The 24,512-nt window shown below is 39.3% G+C and overlaps 1 protein-coding gene across 3 annotated transcripts in view; it reads left to right on the top strand.

The window, feature by feature from the left end:
* The window catches only part of NKAIN3 (sodium/potassium transporting ATPase interacting 3), a 379,046-nt gene that overhangs the window by 156,085 nt on the left and 198,449 nt on the right, over positions 1-24,512 (top strand). The window lies entirely within an intron of this gene.

Raw genomic sequence — 24,512 nt, 5'->3', positions numbered from 1 at the left:
TTGTAATTTTACACAGAAGTATACTTCCTGGATTAGTAACTTGTTTTGAAATTTTCAGTGCCAGTTTTTGGAGATATATATCCCCATTTGCCCCAGTTTTGATTTAATTATCGATTGACTGAAGAGTAATTCAGTGACAATACTGGCAAAATAGGGATTACTGATTTCTTCAAAGTACAGGACCCAATAAGAGCCATTTAAGAACTAGGTCTAAAGAGAAAACTCGATTAGCCTTCAACTCGAGTGGTTTTTTTGGTTTTACCTCCAAAACTTTTGCAGCCTGATGTAATTGCACTGCTGTAAAATCCCCTTGTAACATAAGGCAGTTCCATGGCTAACCAAAATAGGCCTTGAGGATTTTCAGGTTGTTTTGCTTTTCTTTTAAAGGCTTTCAACATAACAACTGTGCTATATATTTTCTTTTATTCTAAAGAGCATTTTCCCCGTTATATAGGAAGCTGAGACTGCTCCACGCTTGCTCCCAAGCACATCTTGACATTTTGAAAATGAACACAGGTCCCCAGAGGACACACAATGTGCTCAGATTGAACAGCTGTTCCAGTTAGCCGTATATACAGTCAAATTAAAACACATTAATTGAACATCAGTATTAACATAGACTTAAAGTTCTCTGAAATCAGACCCCACGAAATACCAGTTCTTTACTCTGTCACCTCCACCTTCACTGGTGCCATTATAGGAAACAGATTAATACGCCCATATTAATTTCTTCAAGCAGCACCAACTTTGTAATTGTACAGGTTTAAAAACCAGAGTTAGTTGTAATGGAGAGTGGTATGCTGAGCACTATGCCACAAATCCTCATAATGAATGTTAATTGTATTAAAAATTATTGATAAAAGTGTTATGTGGGAGTTACAGACATGTCAAAGTTAGCATGAGCAACTATGGAGGAGGCAAACGGGTTTTCAACAGCCCATGACACTTTGGTAGTAATAACTGCTAAAAATGTGTATTGCAGTCTCCAAAGGGATATTGGGCAGTGACTGGTTTCCCTTTTCTTCATCTCCATCAGATCATTATCGCTGCATATACTTATTTCAACACATGAGAAACACTGCCAAGAGTAGTAGTATTGACTCACTCCCATGGGGTTGGGGGTGGACTTGGCTCATTTTGCTTGGTACTGCCATCCCAGCATGGTTTTGTTCTGAGGTCTCATCATGTCTGGGCAATTCTTCCAAGCTGACAAAGCTTTCTTATTTACGTCATGAGACATTATGAAAGGGAGGTTTCATCTGTTTATCTTCAACCATAATTATCCAGGTTGAAATCTGGTGGACTCAGATCTGAATTTAGTGGCTGTACAGCTAGTTACTAGTGGTGCCTGCTGGAATATAGTTCCTTATTGCTGATGGAGTTTGTATCTTTAAACAAAAGCAAGTATTCCACTAACTTAAATACATTCTGTTTTAATCTTTAAATAAGTGGGGGGTTGCTGTTTCCTGATGGAAAATGAGCTGACACTGGATGCAGACCTTTCAGTAGGCTTGGTCTCTGGATTAGATATTTTATCTTGGTTTCATCACTAGCTTTGATTTCTCTTATAACATAGTGACAGGATCAATTTATTTATGTATGCTATTTTTAGAGCTACTAGACCAAATGCAAAGTCCTATAACTTTTTCATAATTCATTTCAGGTGAAGAAGAGCACCTCTGAAATGCAGGCCTTTGACTGTAATGTGTTTCTTTCAACTCATTTGTTGTCCTTTTTCTAAACTATGATCCACATACTTGCTCAGTAAATATTGTCTGGCATTTTACTACATTTCCATGGAAATAGTAGCAAAAAAATGGAGCAGTAGCATTTAAAAAAATAGCTCTGAAACCTATAGTTGTACATTTCATAGTGTTAAATATGATTTTTTAACAGCAGCTATTTATTATTCACCCTGTCTGCCCTTTTCTGCACACACATACTCATACTCAGCAGAGATTTTGTAGTAGTTGTAGTTCCCCTAGGGCTATGTCATAAGGACTGCAATAAAATATAGGACCAGAATTATTGCTAGTATAAAGTAGTTTGTAGCAATCGAAAGCCTGGTTCACAATTGATTACTGATTGATATCCTGATGTAGCCATTCCATTAATGTGGAAATAAAGGAAATTGCCTGAAAAGAGAAAGCAATAGCTGTATATAAGAGGAGCTTTTCCCCCAGTACTTCTTGTTTTGCTTACCTCAAGAGATACAGCAGGGTGATAATGAGGAACTTTGTAATGTTCATGGTAAATTTGTAATGTTCTACTAGATCACTCTTGGGGCTATTTTATAAAATCATAGAGCAGAATAGTTTTTAACAATTCTACAAGTATTTGTCATTTCTCTAAAGAGGTCTAGAAAACTAAATTTATGATACTCTGCAATGAACAAGACCCTGTACCTAGAAATGACTGAAAGTTTTCAATTTCACATCTTTTTTTTAATAGTGTGCAACATATGAAGAAGAATAGCTATACAGTGGTCACGTTATACAACTTACTGGAATTTTGGCTAAACCACAGAATGTACATCTTGGGTCTTGGAATGAATTTGTGTTCCCTTCACTTTCTCTTAAAACTCTAGAAATGAAGATCAGTTATAAGAAACAACCGACTTCACTTAGCTTTAAGTTAACACAGAAAATGTTAAATCTGATGTAATCAATACTAGCATTTAAATGTACATACTGGAAAGGAAAATTAAAGTATATCAGGAAAAGTTCGATATGTATTCTACTATGTAGCAATATATGTCTGAAGCTAGAGCTTCCAGAAAATTGCTAAAAACATCAAAAGAGCGCAAGGAAGAAAAGTGTGGCAATGGAAACAGAGTGTGGAAATAAGTATTAATGTGTTTGGAGTAAAAAGGATGTTAATGATGTGGGTCTCTCGAGCAGTGATAGAACAGTCAATTTTCTTAAAAATGTAGAAATTACAGAAGTGGTCACTCAGTATTTCTTCTCCATCTTCAGGAAGAAAAAAATTCAAAGTAGTAAATGATAGAGGTATTTGAAAAGATAATGATGATAAAACATTTTTTGATCCTGTGGTAATCTGAGAGGATGTCTAGCACTAGGTGTGAAAATGATAGACATTTTGAAAAGAGTGTGTCTCTCTATCTTACATTCAGAGGTTTTGAAACAGTCAGGCGGTGAATTCTCTCAGGATTTGATCTTGGTTTTCACCATGTTTTGGAACATCAAAGAAGTCCCAGAAGAGAGCTAATGTTATGTAATAATTTAGGAGGAGTCATAAATAAATTATTTACTACTATATTCAGTGCTTAGTAATGTTCTTCACTGGGCACCTTGTGAAACTTCAATCAAGAAATCAGTGTTATGAAAATTATATGGCATACCTTAAATACAGTAAAAATACATTAACTCTAATTATAACTCAAAATATAACAATTTCCTCAGGGATTTCTGTTTAAGAATATCATGTTTAAAGGCTATATTCCTAATAGTCATATAAGTGCTTTGGGTCCTGTGCTGCCAAAAATTTTATTAGTGATCAACAGAAAACCTAAAACTATAATTTATAAAATTTGCAGGGATACAAAAGATAGGGAAGTGGTAAATAATGAGGATAAATATTGAAATTCTAGTGTTCTTGTCTCCAAAAAGCCCTGACCCCCCCCAATTATTTATAATCCTATAAATATTATATCAGGATTGTTCTGTTATTTTTGGGATCCTTTTTTAAAAACAGCCTGAATCTGAGCTGATACTTTTTCATCTTTATGAAGAAAACAGAAGCTTTATTGTGGTAGCTTTTAAAATCGGTTAATCATGTATCTTTGGAAAAGAACTCCTATGTCTGGCATGTTTTTGGCCAAGATGGACTTTATCTTGTAACATGAGGCTAATTGCAGTGCTTTTGGTCAGTCAAAGAAAACATCTTTGGGGAAAAATTTTAGATGTAGTTTTGAGTAATTGCCTTATGTAAACTTATCATTGTGTTTGAAGAATCAGACCTTCTCATTTAAGTAAATATTTCCTTATATCAAAACGGATAGTTAAGTTATTGGAAAAGAGTACTACATTAAGTTATTCAAAGCCACTGCTATTACTAGGTTAACGCTGCACCCGAGTTTAATCTCTGAAAGATAATTTTTTCCTTTAGAAGACAGATAGTATATAAACCTTGTTGATTTCAAAATATTATTTTATTTCAAATACAAGAGTCTAATTCTTAGGCAATGTTAGACTTTTCCAAATATGAGCCAATCACCAATTTTACAGTGTTTCTGAAAGCAAGTAGATGTGAAATGTAAATAAACACGCAGGAAGAAAATACACGGAAGAAATAAAATTAGCAGATACCTAAATAGTTGCATTTGATGTAAGAATTCAGCCTTTGCAATAACCATGTCATACGGGGCCAAAAAAACCTGCCAGCAGAGCTGTCTTCAAGCACAGGAAGATGCTTGGAGTTGCAAGTAGCTGTGGTCAGAAAGGGCTCCCTGAACAGCCGATTTCCATCTCCTGCCTGCACCTTGTCCTTATCCCGGTGCTGTGGCTTATCTCCAGGATTTGGATTCTGTGGGACACCAGCTGCCGTAGGGTAGTTTGTCCCAGTGCTTGGTGGAGATGAGGAGCCACAAGCCAGTTCTTCCCCCTGGAGCAAGGACCTCAGAGCCGATGACTTGATTCAGTGCTGGGGACACTGGGTTCATGGGTGATTCCGCAGGTGCTGGTGCTGATGGGAGGACGTCAGGCATGACCTTGCCCTTCTCACATGGACACATGTTCCACTGAACCTAGTTGTTTTGCTGCAGGAAGAGCTTTTGTGTTAAATTACTTTCCTATTATTGCAGTATTACAATTTTCTTACCCATACCATTTGCAGGGTTTCCATTGTCCAGAAAAGGGAACAATTTTGAATCTAGGTAGGCCATGTGTGTGATCGGGTCAGACTTTCGGAATAAGTTCTACACAGTTGTTTATGTATCCAAAGAGTTGGGGACACTGAATAAATTACATATATATATGCATTTTATACAGATAGATATAAATATAGATACGAACTAGCTCCCTGCACATTGGGATATTTACATGGACATATATGACTTGCCTTCATGTCTAACACCAGCCTTCTCAAACAGACCATACACAGCTTTATGGAGAGAAGTGCAGGAGCCTATTGTGTCTCCTTCGTTTTAACCACAAGACTTCCTATTAATGAAAAAAAAAAGTTTGGACACTTTGGGATATGTCATAAGGGAACACTTGGAAATAAAAATCAAAGCACCTTATTCTGCTTCCAGCTCTTCCAAAGACTTGATTGAATGACTTCAGTGAAACATTTTCTGATAAATGATATATTCTTATTTCACCAGCTTCTATTCTCTGTAAGACCTCTGTCACGATTTAACCCCAGCCAGCAACTAAGCACCACACAGCTGTGCGCTCGCTCCCCCCACCAGCGGGATGGGGAAGAGAATTGGAAAAAAAGTGAAACTCATAGGTTGAGATAAAGACAGTTTAATAGGACAGAAAAGGAAGAAAATACTAATAATGGTAATAACGACAACAACAGTAATAATGATAGAATCAGAATATACAAAAAAAATTACGCACAGTGCATTTGTTCCCCACTCGCTGACCAATGCACAGTGAGTTCCTGAGCAGCAGATCTGGCCAGTTTTTCCCCCAGTTTATATACGGGGCATGACATCATATGGTATGGAATATTCCTTTGGCCAGTTTGGGTCAGCTGTCCTGGCTGTGTTGCTCCCAACTTCTTATGCCCTTCTAGCCTTCTTGATGTCAGGGCATGAGAATCTGAAAAATCCTTGATTTAGTACAAACACTACCTAGCAACCACTAAAAATGTCAGTGTGTTATCAACATTATTCTCGCAGTAAATCCAAAACACAACACTATACCAATCTCTAGGAAGAAAATTAACTCTACCCCTCCTGAAACCAGGACAACTTCTTACAGACTTTGGATGGGAAATGCAAAATGATAACTTCTAATACCATGGAAAAAAAGGAAATGAATACTGAAGGTGACTAAAAGTGTAATGCAACAATACAATCTAGTTACATAAACATTTCAAACAGTAAAAAATCACAGACATGACTTAGTGTTCCCAGTAGACAGACTCAGCATTTTTCATCAACTTTTGATTGAAACCTTAGCCTTCTGATGTAATCCTGTGTTTGTGTAATGGGAATAAGTCATCACTAAAAACAAACTAGAAGATTTTTATCCCCAGAGAAATGCCTAAAATAAGACAGAAACATTGGATGTGAAGAGAAAAAAGAAGATAGAAAGGTGATAGTTCCTTGTGTGTTCCTGAAGCCATGTAGCATCTCCAGGTTTTCAATACAAAGTGACAGCTTTAAATTACAGTTGAGCTTGGAGAAAGTTTTATAGCTCTGAATTGAATTCTTTTATGTGGGTAATACAAAGAGCTTATCAGAACAAGCACATTTTTTAAACCACAAGGCACTCTAGGGTATATACTGTGAATTCAGAAGAAGGATCTTGAATTTACAGTTAGAGAAAATATGCCATAAGTTGGATCATTAGAGAGTCAAAATTGAGATAAGATTAAAGATATATCTGAGGACATACATATCTTGTACATTATCCCTGTCCTAGTATTCTTATCCATTCTTCACTTTAAAAAAAATGAATTTGCTTTGGCTGTGAAGAAAAATAGAAAGAAGATGGGTATCTTACCTGTTAACAGGTGTTCATTGCAGAATAGGCAATATAGCGAATAGTTATCTTGATCTGTATTATGTTGTATTGGGTTTGTGTGGCAAGGTTTTAGTAGAAGAAGGAAGTACATGGGCGGCTTCTGTGAGAAGCTCCTAGAAGCTTCCCCCATGTCCAATAGAGCCAATGCCAGCCAGCTCCAAGAGGGACACGCTGCTGGCCAAGGCCAAGGCCATTAGTGACGGTGATAGTGGCTCTGTGATAACATGTTTAAGAAGGGGGAAAAAGCCCTGCGTAACAGCAACTGGAGAGAGGAATGAGAATATGTGAGAGAAACAACTCTGTAGACACTGAGATCAGTGAAGGAGGAGGAGGATGTGCTGGGGAAGAGATTCCCCTGCAGCCCGTGGTGAAGACCACGGTGGGGCAGGCTGAGCCCCTGCAGCCCATGGAGGCCCACGGTGGAGCAGATCCCCACCTGCAGCCCGTGGAGGACCCCACGCCAGAGCAGATGGCTGCCTGAAGGAGGCTGTGACCCCGTGGGAAGCCCACGCTGGAGCAGGCTCCCCACAGGACCTGTGGACCCATGGAGAGGGGAACCCAGACTGGAGCAGGTTTTCTGGCAGGACTTGTGACCCTGGGGGGGACCCATGCTGGAGCAGCCTGTTCCTGAAGGACTGCACCCCGTGGGAGGGACCCACACCGGAGCAGTTCATGAAGAGCTGCAGCCCGTGGGAAGGACTCACATTGGAGTTCATGGTGGACTGTCTGCCGTGGGAGGGACCCCAGGCTGGAGCAGAGGAAGAGCATGAGGAGTCCTCTCCCTGAGGAGGAAGGAGCATCAGAGACAGCGTGTGATGAACTGACCACAACTCCCATCCCCTGCACCACTGGGAGGGGAGGAGATAGAGAAATCAGGAGTGAAGTTAAGCCTGGGAAGAAGGGAGGGGTAAGGGGAAAGTGGTTTTAATATTTGGGTTTATTTCTCATTATACTACTTTGATTTGATCGGTAATAAATTAAACTAATTTCCCTATGTCGAGGCTGTTTTGCCCATGATGGTAATTGCTGAGCGATCTCCCTGTCCTTATCCTGATCCATGAGCATTTCGTTATATTTTCTCTTCCCTGACCAGCTGAGGAGGTGAGTGATAGAGGTGCTTTGGGGGGCACCTGCTCTCCAGCCAGGGTCAGCCCACCACATACATATATTCTGTTAGAAACTTAGAATTTAAAACCAGTAAACCCAGTAAAATGCCCTGCATGTGTCAAGTGAATTAAAACACAGGGTGCATCCATGATACTAAGTAGAGAAGGAAAAGAATCCCAGTGGGCTCCTCTGAGCTCTCTGTGGTGTCCCTGTGGAGCAAAGGCATAACTGCTCTTGTTGTGTGTGGTTTTCTTGTCTTCCAAGAATCTGAAGTAAACTTGAAATAAAAAGTGAAAGCTGTGTTGCCCCTCCTCAGAGTTGTGGTTTTATAGCATGAAAAAAAAGGATATATATATTTATTATCTACCAGTAGTAGGGGAAAGATGGAAGTTGGGTACAAGAGTATGTGGAAGCGCTTGAAAATGAAAAACCTGGGGACACTCATGTGCATGCTATTTTTAAGAGTAGATCTGGAAGTCAGCTACCCTGAGCAAGTACCTGAGCAAGTAATCCATGAGAAAGTAGAATTACATTTGAGAAAGTGAATTTGGATTTTGTCCTTATCCTTCTAGTGTAAGAGAAACTACCTATTTTATGGATAAATATTTTGTGTGCTTCCAGGTCTTCATCTGAATGTAAAAGGTATTTCAATTGGAGCATCAGTTTTCTGACTTTTGTAGAATTCATAATAATGAAGGAAATATGATGAGTTTACAGTAGAGAATGAAGGTATTTTGTAAGTAGTCATAAGACAGAGATAAAGGTTGATATTTTATTCATCTTACTGAGTTGCAATAGCTATGGATGTAGTAATAGAATGCAATAAATTACTCCCAGGAATTCAAGAACATTCAAGAACATAAGAATGGCCATACTGGATTAGAGCAAATACTTAGGTAATCCATTTTCCTATCTGTAACAGTGCTCAGATTTTTAGGAAAAGAGTGTGAGAAACATACAGGGACTTTTGGAGGATTTTGATAGTCAGACGTTTTATGAAAAGACAGCATTAATACATTGCTCATTTACAACCAAAAAGGATTATTGTTTAACTAATTTTACCAAAGAATTACAGTAAGAAAAATTTTATCTCTTCCTAGCACACTATGCAGCCGACTCTTGAGCATGAAACTGCTTCTTGTTCCCCATGTTTCTCTTTTAGGGAATAAGAGATAGAGAGGTGGCAGAGTGCAAAGGGCACGAAACCAATATAAACTGTATCTTTCCTGGGTGCTATGGTTTACTTTAGTTCTTCAGTAAAAGTAGAGGCAAGTCATTAAAACTCATCATTGCTATTTGTCTCCGAAGTATCCCTAGAGCAGAACAGAGAGACATCAACCCTTAATTAAGGCCCTAAATAAGAAAGGATCTGTAAAGTATAAATTTAACAGTGGAAGTGTGAATGTTGGGGCATATTTCTGAATAAATAATCTGTCACCTTGTTGAACATTAAATAGTAAAACATAACATATGATATATTTGCGGTGCATTTTTAGAATGCAAAGTTGTTGACAAACATAAAGACACCAACATCTTAAGGTGTACATGGTTTACCTCAAACTCTGGGAATCCATTAGAAATATGGAGTACACCAGATGGTGGGATATATCCCAAGTGACACAAAAACGCAAGAATCATTAAGAGTTTACAGAAGAGGGTGTTGGAGGCACACAGGACATCAGTTGGTTCTAAAAAAGTAAAAGGAAGACCTGTGGATTTAGTGGGCAGCATGTCCCAGAGGAGACATGTGAGTGTGCAAAGGCGGCGTTACGGCAAGATGAAATAAGAGGTGTGACAGCTCAGGTGGAAACAGGAATAAACATGTTTGCAGCCTCTCCAGCTCTGAACTTACAAATTACATGAGACAACAGAGATAGGGGTGGCAAGACTCACATGGAGAAATATGGTAGGTTTTCAGTGCATCAGCTTCCTCCATATTACTTCCATCTGCTGCATCACTGGATTAAAGAGGTTTCTCTTTTGACAGTGGATTTTCAGGAGCTCCTGCAAGATAATGAATGTTTATCACTCCTTGCCATGCCATCAGATAAGGCAGGTTTGCCTTGTCTTTATGCCTATTCCAGCGGTGATAAGAACAGAGATTACAGCATGCCTTCCCTGGGGTCTGAAAACTCCCTGTCACAGACTGATTGCTTAGCCCTGCTGAAAACAGGTGTCTCTCACCAAGGAGATGAAGATGAAATAAATAAGCCTACAGTGATTGAAACCCACTGGCTGTATAAGCACATGACTGCCTAATGTGGTTACTGGTTTTCACAATGATACCTAACATTATATTTTCTCTCCATGGTCTTCCCTTTCTGAACTTGCACAATAAAATTAAATGAGGCAGAAGGTCTGCAGCAAGGTTATTTCCTGGATTTAAAGACTTCCCTTCACATTTTGTACTAATCCAGCTATTTTTGGTAGATAAAATGTGAGTGAGAAAGGAAGGCAAGTAACATACTTATCTGGCCAGTCTTTTAAAAGATTCTTTTCACTAACTTTTAAGAATGACTTTCACAGCACTAAGACCTTCAGACAAATATTACACTAAAGATGAAACATACCTATTTGATAGTCATAATTTTGCTCATCTCATTTTCTCACTGTTGATTGTATTTGTGCTTAAATAAGAGTTTGGAATCTTCTGAATCATTTCCTATGTTTGCTGAATCATGAAATCAAGTCATAGTACTGAAATTTCAAGACTACCACCCTACTTCTACTGGGAAAGAGATTACCATGCCACAGTGACAAAAATATGCCATCGTATAAATTATATAATTTATTGAAAGTCTGGAAACACATAGAATTTAATAAAGTCCAATTTGATAGAGATATTCTCTCCAGCCGTACATTTATTGGGCAGGTGAGAATATTTTTTATCACTGCAAACTATGTGCAGGCAATTTGTGTCTTTTACAGAAAGCTAGGCAAAGTAAATGTTCTTAAGGCATGCTTAATACCCTGTTGATGTAGGAGACAAGAGGCATGGCAGTGTTCCAACTGCATGTGCTGTCATTAATATGAACTTAAGTAGTTGCATAATGAATATCTCTAGATGATAGCATCCAAAAGTCTCACTGTGGCCTGTAGTCCCAATAGTTCTGGTATAGCAAATGGTAGAGATTTCTGGTATCAACTACTTTTCCCAAGTGTAATTTTTTTCAACCATGGAGCCAGCAGTACCCTCTTCCTCTACAGCTGCTTAAGGTACATGTATGTCTCAATCCTTATCTTATGTTTAATTCACTGACCAATTGATTGGTTGGTTTTACATTTTTCTTCACTACAAATATCTCTAATCAGATTCTGATTCATCTGAAATTCATTTCATTTAAATTAACATAATGATTTTAAAGAGGAAATTGCACAGTGCTGTGATGCTCCAGTCACATTACAAAGATCTTTATCTCATAAAGCTGAGGGCGAATTTTGGCAATTCTACCCTTTAACACACTTACCATTCATTTATGACATCCTGTAGCTGATATGTTCCTGAACAACCCCATCAACTTCTTTGGGATTACTGCTGAGAATGAGGATTTCAGGTTCTGACGCTGGTATGACTGCCCTCAGTTTTGCCAGGGCCTTTGATCTGAACTTGTTTGAGCTTTTTATTTGTTACTGTCTCCTTTCATACTCCTTATGAAATGCTAACTCACTCAAGTTTATAAATTCGATTTAATCCTATCAGGTCTACCACAGCAATCAAAATAGCATGTTTTGAAGACAGAAACATGGCTTGGAATTTCTTGTATTTGCAGAAAGTTACCCCCTTCTCCACAGATACTGTCACAGCACATCTGCTGGATTCACTAGAAATCATATACTGAAAGGCACTGAAAAAGGAAACACTTCCACTGTGAGGGTGACGAAGCACTGGCACAGGTTGCCCAGAGAGGTTGTAGAGTCTCCGTCCTTGGAGATGCTCAAAAGTCATCTAGACAGAGTCCTGGGGAAGCTGCTTTAGGTGGCCTTGCTTGAGCAGGGAGGTTGGACCAGATGCCCTCCAGAACTCCTTCCAACCTCAACTGTTACATGAAGCATTTTTGCTCTACTAGCACTCAAGTAGAACTTATGCGTTAACTTTAACATTGCTCTTCTGTAAAACCACCCAATCTCTTTGTGTTTCCCATGGGGCATTTTGTACAGTTTCAGATGATAGCCAGGAGGTATTTGCACAGCATCCAGTACAGTAAGGATTATGTCTGAAATGGATTGCGAGGTTGCTCTTACATAGCACATTAGCCCTGGTATTTTTGTTATCCATAAATGGCCTGTTCAATGCAAATAGTTTAGAGGATACATTATTGTGCTCCAGCTCAGAAAGCACAGCACAAAAGTGTGATATTTTACAACTAATTAAGGCTGTTGCGTTCTTTCCTCAGTTGTATAGGAACATTGCATACATAGTGTTAGCACAAACACCTCCTTCTGATGACAGATGTTTGAGGAATTTTGCAAACCTTTGGGATCATTACCCTGAAATCCAAAGGAGGAATCTTGTACCATGGGAATCTATTATATTTCATGACTTCAGACCAGTCTCTCTCTTCCCATTTGCCTGCATAGTCTTGCTGAACGTCTCTAGATAATCAGGGATAACTAATTACCTCTAGCCTTTGAAATGCACTGGTGTATCTCATGACATTCTGATAGCCCCCCTGCTTTCCTCAACCTGTTTGTTCTGTTCCAAGCCTTTTCAGAGACAATTGACAAGTCTGGGTATGTCTGTTTGCTGGCTGAGCTTAGGATTGCACAAAAGAGCTGCTGAAGAAGGTTTGACTGATGAGATAAACAGAGAGAACACTGCTGAGATAAATGAAGAGCTACACTCAATATCACTAGCTATCTTCTTTTTGTAGTGTATGCTGAAATACCAGCAGTGGGGCTAGTGGAGAGCAGCAGGAATTGTGAAGGTAAAGGGAAATAATTGCTGCATCTGTGGTTTGCAGGGACAAGGCTAGGTAAACTTTTTCAAAACACTTCAGGCAAACTGCTAAAGCAGTGTTATTTGTCAATAAGAGGTCATTCAAGGGAGAAAAGGCAGAAATTAGAGGATTAAGTGGAAATTACAAGGCAAACAGAAGTAAGTCACTGAGATCTGTTAAAATTAGACTGGAAATATTAAGATTATACAATTTGAACACTTATTTTATGAAAGAGTTCCAAATATATCACATCTGAAGAACTTTTTCACTTTATGTGCATATATGTATGTACATATATATGTATTTATGTGTATGTATACCTTTGAGTTTCAAAATAGCACTGAAAGGTATAATTCCCACTTCTAAATACTTGCTTGTCATTCCAGTCATAATTCATCCCTCTCTCTCTTATGAACTATGGATTACCAGTTAGTGCCAAGAAAAAGTTGAGATGTTTTTATTTGATACCAAATGAAAATAGGTGTTTCTACTGGAAAAGGAACAAATGAGAGTTCATCTGCACATCTAGGAGAATTCTGACCGTGCATGTTCAGGAAAGATGAATTCAAGGTGAAGCGGGTGAAGTATATTGCTGTTTGAAAGACAGCGCCTTGGAATGACATTCCAGAAAGTGTAGCGGGATCAAGTCAGTGTAGTTACAATCTAAATAATTCTTAAAAGGATTTAATTTTCTTCCCAGTAGCTGGTATGGTGTTGTGGTTTTGGGTTTGTGCTGAAAACAGCGTTGGTAACCCCGGGCTGTTTTCGGTGCAGCCCAGCAGAGCTCACCCAGAGCCAAGGCCTTTTCTGCTCCTCCCGCCGCCCCACCAGCGAGTGGGCTGGGGGGGCACAAGGAGCTGGGAGGGGACACGGCTGGGACAGCTGAGCCCAACTGACCCCAGGGACATCCCACCCCACAGGGCGTCCTGCTCAGCGTGTAACGCTGGGGGAAGGAGGAGGAAGGGGGGACACTGGGAGCGCTGGCGTTTCCCTGCCCAAGTCACCGTTAGGTGTGAGGGAGCCCGGCTGTCCTGGGGATGGCTGAGCCCCGGCCTGCCCCTGGGGAGTGGGGAGGGAAGCCTGCTTGGGCTTGCCTTGTGCGCACGGACTTTGCTTTGCCTCTTAAACTCTCTTGATCTCAACTCGCGAGTCTTCTCACCTTTACCCTTCTGATTCTCTCCCCATCCCACCCTGGGGGAGTGAGCGAGCGACTGTAGGGGGTTTAGTTGCTGGCTGGGGCTAAACCACATCAGAGACACAACATATTAAGCTTTGTAAAACGTAGCCCCCTAATGGAAGCTATTCATACAATAAACTTTGTTGATGAATTACTTTAGATAACACAAGGTCAAAATAATTTGTCATGCTGCTGTTCAGTCCTATCTTTAACTTAGAGGGAGAGTGAGAAAAAGAAGAGAAAACATTTGCCCTACTTTTTGTTGTTAGCAGCTGTCAGGAGGATGCTCATGGGATGCTGTATATGTATCCAGTCTGCATGATCAGATATTTGTTATTAAAGTATGATACTTCAAAAAAAAAAAAAAAAGTGCAAACAGCATTCCACATAGAACCATTTGTGGCTCGCATCCAGCCAGAATCTGTAGGAATTAGGAGATGCAAGCTGGTATATGCCAGTCCAGATCCTGCATTATGTTTTGAGAATTTGCAGGATTTCATCATAGAGCAGGCAGAACTGCTGGGAAGCATTAGATATTCTTGATTGTACAGAAAAATGATCAAAGGGAAGCTTTATTATTTATTATTTTTCAACAGTGGGCTTGGACATCTGCTCTAAATGTTGCTGCCTTACGTTCAGCTGGTTCAGTTACATCAGTTTACCTTCCTAACAACAGTGTAAATTGACTTGCTCAATTATAATGTCATGTACAGTCTCACTTGACTTGCCTCAAAAGGGTGAGCTGGGCTGCTTGTGGGGATAAGACAGAGCTCTGATGGGAGAAAAAAAACACAACAGTAAAGAAGAATATGGAAGAGTCTCAGGTCAATTTGATACTCAGTAAATATCCTCTCATCAAATTAAAAAAGCAACAGCATTTTCAGCATGTGGCAGTAATGAGTGCATCCTCTGTCCTCACCACAACCCTTCTTGACCAGATAACTCACGAGGTGGAGGGATATTGTTGCTATGCTGCAAACAGAGAAGGACTGTTCTCTGTTTTGTATGGCAACATTAAATGATCCAGTGTCAGAGAGTGTTCTCATAAAACCCATATGCAATGAATAAGTCAAAGAATCTATCCTACATTTCTATTATGCTTGAACTTGGCTTTTGATAGCAAATGAATGAAGTGCAGTGCAGGGATCGATTTAGATGTGTTTTCAGACTTCTGAGCTGGTGCTAAACTGCTTGTTTTTCCCTGGTGCAACTGGTGAATCTAAGCAGATGCAGTCTCTTGTTCTTTTATTTTTGCATAGCTGAGACCTGAGAGGCACTGGAGAGAAGTTTTCTGGGGAAAGAAAGGAAAAGTTATTCAGTCGAACATCTGAACTCCTCCCTACTGTGGAAGTGGGCCCTATGCTGTGGCTCAAATTAGAGGTAACAGGCAGCAAATGATTTTTATTACCTTGTTGCCTTGGCTTAACACTTTGCTTTGCCTGAAGAGAGTAGGTGATTTATGATATATTGCCTCTTTGGAACCGCAAATTAAATCCTAACAGAAGATGCACCATCCTGTGGGAAATTCTGGCATGAGTCAGTTTGTGCCGTTTGATGTTCTATGCCAAAGCTCATATCAAACAATCTGACTTAGTTAAACTCAGACCTTGAATGAATTGTGTGACTTGTTCAGCTTCTTGTGAACTCTGGACACGTGTCTTCCTTAGTTATGGAAGGAAAGCTCCATCTGGTTTAATTTCTGTCTTCTTTTGGAGCCTATGTTAAAACCCATGGTTTACAGGGCCTTAAAGAGTCCTTGATGTCTTTCATAGAAGCAGTGGGTTGCTCATGGGCCAGAAGGAGCATGCCACTCATCTACTAGAGGCTCTAAATACTGTTTTATCTGTTTACCTTACATGGATTTCAATTAATCTCATGCCTTGCAGTCTGGGTGCCCATCTCAGCCTCTCTCCCTTCATATGCTCACAGTCTGTCTGTTCATGCTGCGTATGGGTTGGGTATAGATCCTGCAGAAAGTGTTTCCAGTTTTTTCTTTTTCTCTCTTTTTCCTCTTTTTTTTGGGGGGGAGGGTGGGGCTGGGTACAATGGTCATCAGAATCCAGGAGGGACCTTGAGCTGTTAGCATCGCTGGCATCAAGTGCTGGCATCGCCAGTTACTTCCTTGACTTACCAACTATGCTCTGGGAACTCAAAGTGGTAGTAAACATGTTTGTTTCCCACTATTGTTAGTAAGAGTTTTACCATTTCTTAAGCAGCAATTGAGGAAACTTGTAAAGGTACATCGATTTATTGGATGTCTTCAAATGTGCAACTAAAGGAAAAAAACAACCTTACAGTTACGAGAATTTAAGTTTTGAAGATATGAAGGATATAATGGTGTGGCAAATGAAAGCTTTCTTTTGGATTAAAGCCCATGTATGCAGCTCGATATAATTACAAAGAAGACAAATTTTAGTTTGCTTTTCCCTTTTCTCTAGTATCTTTTGACATGGACTTTATAATTCATAATAAGATAGAAATCTTTAAAGATCTTTAACCTGTGACCATGTCTTACACTGGATTTTGCTGTATGTGTGCTGGCATTTAAATGAAACAACCAAGGGAGTCTTAAATGCCATTTTAAGCACATTCATTCCAGCTGTTTGCAGGATTGTATAGGTCAACCAGCCAAGGGGCTTGACTTTAGTGTTTTGGGATCAGTTACAGCTTCATTGGAGAGTTGAAATTCAATCTTAAATCATTGTGCTGTAACGAGTTGGCGCTACAGGGTTTTATTACAATAGTTGGCTTCTTCCCTATCATGGCTACCCATAGACTGTAACTGCATTTTTATGTCTGTTTGGTACAAATGTAGCAGTCAGCCTCGGGTATATCACACTGGCACCCGTAGTGTTCTGGGAAGTGGGACTGTTTGGTGCCACCTTTTTTATCACTGCAGTCAGGCAACCCTGCAGAATAAATATTAACAAACTCTTCCTTCCATGCTGATGAGATTCTTAAATAATTTACTGTTGCCTTTCTGAGCCAAGTTCAGCAGCCTTGATACAGGCACTTCTCCTTTGACTTCCACAGGAGTTTTGTCTGAGCCAAAACTGGAGGCTCAGGCTCAATTTGGTATAAGTATGCAACACCTTCATATGAAATCCATCACTCAAAAGCTTCCTACACATCACTGATGTAGCTGCAAGGCTTTTGTAGTACACAGAATTAGGAAAACATTTTTTCTTTAAGCCTTTGTTTTGTGCTGTCTGATAACTTTAAATAGTGATGTTAAAGATATATATGCATTTGTTAAGATGTGTAGAAAATGAGGTAAGGAAGAGAACCCTAACATCATCTTACAATTACATCTATAGATTGCTAAGATCTGGCATTTACTAGCTCTTCTTGTTATACTATGGACTAAATTCTCTGATGAGATCAACTTCTTTGCCAGTTGTTCAGTGGTGGCTAGTTCTGAGACATTAGTACAGCGTACTGGCTTTCAGAAATAATTGAATATATACTGCTCACTACTTACCTGACTTTTTCCTTAATCAGTTATCAAAGAACTGCTGGTAAAGTATTGATGAGTGACACTTTTTTTTTTTTCCTCAGAAAAAATACTTTTAATTATTTTGCTGAAATATGATGTCTTCTGCAATATTACATTCTGTCACTACCATCATCCTCCAATGAACTCATTCACTAAGGCGCTTACAAAAATGGTGAAAAGACCATTACCTAGTTATGAATATTTTACATAAGAGTTGAATAGTTGAATAAGAGTAATATTCACTGTTGAAAGGCAACACAAAGTCTTAAAATGAAGGGATTTTTTTTTTGTACTTGACTTTCTTCTTTGTTTCTATGCTTTGGGCTTCACTAACCTTGGCTAGTACTCTTTCATTGAGCTCTTTCAGTATATATATTTATTTTTCATTGTATTTTATCCAGTCTTAGAGCTACCCAAAAGTGTCAGCCAATTACCTATCTGACCAACACTGCAAAGGCATTTTTGATATTAGATCATTGGGTTTTTTTTCTTCTTTGAAAATTACTTGTCAGAAAGCTAGCAGATTCTCTTTTGCTCCATGAAAGTGAATGTAACTATAAACTTTAGTGATTTACTCAGAACTTTCCTTGAATTTCAGTAACCTTCATGCCACATAATCTTATAAATGTATTTAGTGAGCTGATAGAAGGGATTACCAACTTAAAATCAACCAAAATCTAGTATTTCACCTAGACAAGTGAATTCAGATCATTAAAAATCTAATGGGAATCTCCTCCGTGGTCAGATGATTGCTTTAACTGTCACCGAGGGTATGAAGAAGTGATTTAAGTAAAATTTTAGCGTTTCATTGTGACACAGACTACACTCACCTTTGGTTACGAAGACTCTATTGAAAGGTGGTAAGACACAGGTAAGGAAGCTGTAACCTTTAGCTGTAACCAGTCCAGTTTTTAAGTTTTATCTACCAAACTGAATCAAACTGTAATTCAGTGCAGCACGTTGAAAGCTAGTGGTAATGGTGAAAGGAGCAACAGTCTTCAGAGATTCCTCATGTCCAGGAAACTCTTTCTGAAGATACAGGTTAAATTTACGACCATAAGATGAAGCAGAGAGTTTTGGAGAAAACGTCTTAATCCTTAGAAGCAATAGTTACTATGGATGATGAGCTGTGCCCTGTCACTTCTGTGATAATAATTAGCAGCACCAACCAACTCTGAGTCTTATATGCATAATTCAAATGTTCCAGATAATTCCTGACTTGAACTTAGACTATGAATGCTCTGGACTGTAATTTTTTTATTCACTATTTTTTGTGTACTATTTTCATTTTTGAAAACTGGGGATACTGTCCATTTGGGTAGTCATAATAATTTGTGTCTTTTTTTTTCCTCCTTTTTAAATTGTTTTTATTTCAAAAAAGATTTCAAAACTACGTAGTTTTACAGCTCTGCAGTTATTAAGTATTTAGTGTTATGACTGCCATTAGATTTCTTAAATACAAGTTTGTTAGATATAGAATGGATAGTTTTCTGGTTATTATAATTTCTAGGTTTATCTTAAAAGACAAATTGAAGCAGATATTTAATATCAAATGCAGGATAGATTACACTTTCTCAATTTTGTAAACTTAGTAACTTGTAGGGTATCAAATTTGCAGATATTTCTATATGTCAGCCTTTTATATTTATATTAAGCAATTTTATATTTTTATATTTATATCAAGTCACTTTTAGGTCTTTTATTGTCTAAGATGATCTGTTACACATGAAACTTCTTCTTGATCCAGTAACTCCTTCTGTTATGGATGTAGATCTTTTATTCATCTCAAACTGATGTGTCATTTATAAAAGCTTTTCCATTAAAATATAAAACTGACTGTTATCCATGAGGTTTCTGACAGAAGAGAAAATTGAGTTTTTACACTCATTTTGAAAAGTTGACTTTGTAACTCTGCTGTGGTTTCTCATCACTCAGACAGCTTCTGATACGCATTTTGAAGTATAATAGGACCTGGGCATTTAGAGGAGGGGTTTACTCCGTAGGGGGCATTTGTTGAAGTTTGCTGTCAAAAATGTTTCTTGATCTCTCTATTGACTAGGACCATCTCAGTGATTTCTTTCGGTAGATCCTATGCAGCCTTGCTGATTGCTGTCTCACCTTTTGTTTCGTTACTCGTGCACCATAAGCAGCATATGGGGCAGTAAGGCTACAGCTGCTCTTTTTCTTCTGTTCATGGTGTTCCAAATGTGCTGCACATCTGGTTGATCCATCTAGGAGAAGAAGCTCAAAATTCAGACAGATTAGCTTACCCGAACATTTTTCTGCTTTTAACACAAAGGGCTTGGGCATGGCCAGAAGAGAAAGTTCAACCTGTGTGACTTTAATGCAACCTAGTACCTTCTCCTTGTACTTTGCAGGAAGAGGGACATGGGGAGTGTTTGAAAGACTGACTTAGTGAAACAGAGAGGTAGAAGAACAAGAAAAATGTGGCACATCTTCTGTAAGTGATCTGATACAGTCCCACTAGAGCATTTAACTTCTAGTCCTAGTCTCCTGAGTTGTGCACTTTACATTACAAGATTGTCGGTGCTGATGATGACTAAATAACAAAGCGCTCCCTTGGCAGCAGTAGTAAGAAATATTATGTCTCCTTTTCCAAGTGTTGTTATCATGAGAAAATACTATTTCCTATCAACTTTTATAGATTTTTATATGTTCTGATGAAAATTTTTCACACAACTGGACATAGGTGTCACTAAAAACAGGCCCCCAGTATTTAATTTGCCAAAACTGAAACCCTATTTTCTTTGTAAGAAAGGTCTGGGGGTTTATTCAATTTTTATATTAATCATTAAAAAAAAATATTGAACAAGAATTTATGATAGTCACTCCCAAACTTTGTTGTCTTAATTATCATGAGTACTGGAGGTGTCAGCCTCTCTCAACATGTGCTCGTTAGGAAAGTGGTATGGCAATTAAGTTCTAGAGGACCTCAGTCATACTTCATTTCTCCAGCCTCGACCTCCTCTGCCCTGCTAAGCTGATATCTATCAATGGGAGAAATTGAACCAGCTAATTTGGGGAATTTCTGCCTTGCCTTCAGGATTCAGTTTTTTTGGCTTTCAGAAGACTCCTAAAATGGTGATGAAAGCAGAAATTCTCTTGGGAAAATTTCTCATTGAGAAAACCAGCTTCTTTATCATCAAAATGGCTTTGGTGAAACATTTCAAAATAGTCACATAGACATAACTCCAAGTGAAACTGTCTGTCACTGTGACTGCTCCTTTCTCACTGCACCACGTGGCATAGTTTAGTCTGGTGGCCACTTGTGTCTGCTGTGATTTTGGATCTGTGCAAACACAAATAGTACTGGCTCTTCATATCTGTATAAAAATAGCCTGTAATCGTGCACAGCTACCTGCTTCCCTCCCTTTATTCCGATGATTTCTGTGAAGTGAATTACCTGAATCACAGACTGGGTTAGGGACTGCTTTTACTCATTTGCACAGAGCTAAAAAGTCTGTGGCATTCACCTCTGTTTGGGGACTGTTGGGTGAAATACTAGACGTAAGAGCAGCAGCTACTTATATGTTTTCTCTATGCTATGCATATTGGTTATGGTATAAAGAAAAGAGAAGTTAATATGTTTCCTCTGCCATTATCATGAATTACTAGGTTTTTAACTTCTATCTGAGATGTCAGTAAGAAGTTTTTATAATTTAGAAGTGAGTAGCAATTTGAGAAGGACAGACATGCCTCCTACCTTTTTCTTTTCTTTAGATTTTTTCCCCCACTAAAGTATTCTATGGGCTTTACGGATGAGACAAATTACTCTGTGTTGGTGACAAGAGCAAAATAAATGAGACTTATCTATACAGGAAAGTCTCACTGCATAGCCCAATGGTGAAAGCAGTTGTTAGTAGGGAAGGAATGGTGCTATGTGTTTGGTGTCCTACTCTCAGGACTCCTTCAGTAGTTTACATGCTGTCATTGTATATAAAAATAAAGAGCGAGCCCTGCAGGCAAGAAATACAAGCAGGTCTCCCAATCCCAGATAAGTGCCATAAGCAGTAGGCTGTAGACTCATTTTTCTGCTTGTGCTCTCTTTTTGACTCACTAATTACAGATTTTTATTTTTTGTTCAGTGACACAGCTTCAAGGAGAAGCTTTCCCTCTTGGAATCTTAATGGTTAGGTGGTGGGAGAAGAGGAATGGATACCTCAGTAGGGAGCTGGAGAGGAAATAGAACCTTATTTCTCTCTATTTGTGGTGGATGTCTTTACCACAGTAATCCATAAAAAGACCAATTATTTCTTATATGTGTATGTCTGTCTACGGTGCATATACACATTTGTACAATCATTTTTGGGTAAGATACCTGTGGCTACTGTGCTATTTTGTGGGAGCCCAGACCTGCCAGATGTGTTCAGAGCTTGCTTGGCAGATATCAGGGTGGCAGACATGAAGGCAAACTTTATATCTGACCCGGTTTAGGCACAAGCTGAGTACCAAGCCTGTTAACATGAGGCTGTTGGCAAAGTGCAGTGGCTGTGTTCCTTGATGTTGCAGTAGTATGTCTTTTGAGCATTTGAGGAGCTGACCTACATGACTCTGAAAATTGCTCCTAAGGACCAGTTTAAGAAGGGACGTGTGCTAAACAGCTTCATTCACATCTGTGCTGTGGTATTCATGCCTGTGCTGCAGGCTTTTGTCTTTCAGACAGCTCTAGACGTTTCCACACTACATAAAATGTCTCGGGGCAGCCATCTCTTGCTGTGAGCTATCTGTGTGAAATTAATTTCCTCCATACCCACTCTGGCCAGCTCCTGTGCTCTCTACAGCAGCAAATTCACACGTGCCTGGGGAAGAAGCCAAGCAGTGGCATACCACTGTGGGTGACAGTGAGCTGTTAAGAGTCCTCTGTCGTGTTAAGCAGGCTTGTTGTGACCAGTGGTCTTCCCAGACAGTTCACCCATGCCCAGTGACCATTTTGAGTAGTTTGCACACAGCTGCCCTGTTTCAGAGCCAAGGACACTTTACTGGATTCAATCCTAAGCCAGCAGCCTTCAGTGCTGGAACCATTATAGGACACAGTTTATTGGTGCAGGTGAAGACCTAGGTTACATGAGAGTTTCAATGAATATCAGGGCAGAGGTGGCTGATAAGCAGGTTCTAGTCCGATTTGGCATCTCCATCCTCTGCTCACTTGGTAATTTTGGGGCTCTGGGAAGAAGACACATTGTCTCTGAAGACTGGTGTTCTGTGAATTATTTAGGTGCCTTGCTGACCCTGGCAGATCTCCACTTGTAGTGCTGTGAATGTAACAGGCTCTGGCTCTGGTCACGGATGTTGTAAAATGTCTTCCTATGTGATACAGGACAGGACTCTTAGTATTTTGTTGCTAATACCAGAAGCTGTGAGTTCTACCTGTGCCAAAGAGTTTGTGAAACACTCTACCGTCTCACACATGGGATTTGGGGCACCATTGTACTGTGCTGTGTGATATATTCTGTGATTTGGGGAAGCTACGGGGAGGGGTATTCCCAAATGTGAGGTCACCTGACTTGCCTGAGGGAGTGCATTAGCGAGTGGTAGAAAAAGCAAGTGATTCTGAGGTGTTCTATTAGCGAAGTCCCAACTAGGCCATTATTGTGATGCCCATGAGTCTACAACAAGGTGAAGACGTTACGAGAATTACATTGGTGTCACTGTTGTTGTGTACCACTTAGGATGCCCACACACTTCCAGGAAGGTGATAACCGCAACATTAGGCACTGAAATTCCATCTGAGGTCCATATAAATATGTCATTTTCTGGATTTGGTCACTAACTTCTGTAGTTCTTTTCCATATCTGGGGAGGAAAACAAATTATTGATCCAGATGGACAATGAGTTAAAAGAAGAGAGGGCAGAGTGTGACAAAAGCAAGGTAGATAGCTAATGCCACGTGAGCCAACAGCTTCACTCACAGGGGAGTGGTGTTCCCTCTGAGATTCTCCCTTACCTTCAGCATGAAAAGCCTAAGACAATTTCTGTTAAGATAGGAACATCTTACATGTCCAAGAGGGTAATATAATTTTAACATTGTCTGCTCTGTGATAATTTTTCATTTATATGTACTGGGCCAGATGTTTAGCTGATAAAAGTCAGTGTAACTTCACCAATTGCAGAGGAGCTGCATCAAATTGATGATTCAACTTTTGTTCATTTAATTGTTTATATTTATCATATTTATTAACCTCAGCATAGAGAATGTGGTTTTCATGACTGGTATAAGGGATGATCTTTGGACAGAAAAGATAGATTCTGCTCTCAGTGACATCTAGCTCTGTCTTGTAGGTGAGGATTGAATCTGGCCATTATGCGTGAAATTAAATGTTTTATGTGAAATACCCATGTATGATAAGACTTCGGTTGGTATTCATAGGGCCATGCTTACCCCATCTGTCTCAGCTATAAATATTTTAAGTGTGTATTTCAGTAAATTTTAGGGTTTGTAACAATGTAGTAAAATCAAGTAGATGTGTAATAAATTCTAACAAGCACAGAAACTCGGTTGTTTCTCAGTAGGATTCTGTTTAGCTGCTCAAAAATGTCTTGCTACAGCTGGAAAAATATTGAAACAAGTTTAAACTTCAACAAGTGTGCTGCTGAGAAAGCTGATTTTAGTATATTTAGAACAATAGACTGGATTGTGCAAAAATAAGTATCGATTGCGTTTGCAGAAGAATTTTAATCTGGCATGTTTGTTTATTTCTTTAACATTCAGAAATGCAGAGTTACCTAAGAACGACATGCTGATGCAAGGATGAAGGTTGATGAGTCTCAGCTTCCTCCATTTCCACACCCAATTAAATCCACCCCCAAGATGCCATGAGGATGGTGGGAAGAGAGCCATTAGGCTGCCACCGTGTCTTTCTGCCCCAAGTAACCCATCCGCTTTTGGTAGCCCACAGATAACTCATTTGGCTGCTGGTTTTAAAGCAGCTTACTCCAAGGTCTTCCAACCTCTTCCACAGCCTTTCAGTCCCTGAGACTACCTCTGTGTCTCAGGTAGTAGGGAGATCCCAACAGTCTTCCTTAATTCCTTCATTAGGGAACTCCTGGGAGCGTAC

Source organism: Tyto alba, unplaced genomic scaffold (assembly GCF_018691265.1).
Source record: "Tyto alba isolate M040663 unplaced genomic scaffold, T.alba_DEE_v4.0 Super-Scaffold_9, whole genome shotgun sequence".
Lineage (NCBI taxonomy): Eukaryota > Metazoa > Chordata > Aves > Strigiformes > Tytonidae > Tyto > Tyto alba.
The sequence above is the reverse complement of the archived record's forward strand: the minus strand, read 5'-3'. Positions and strand labels throughout refer to the sequence as shown.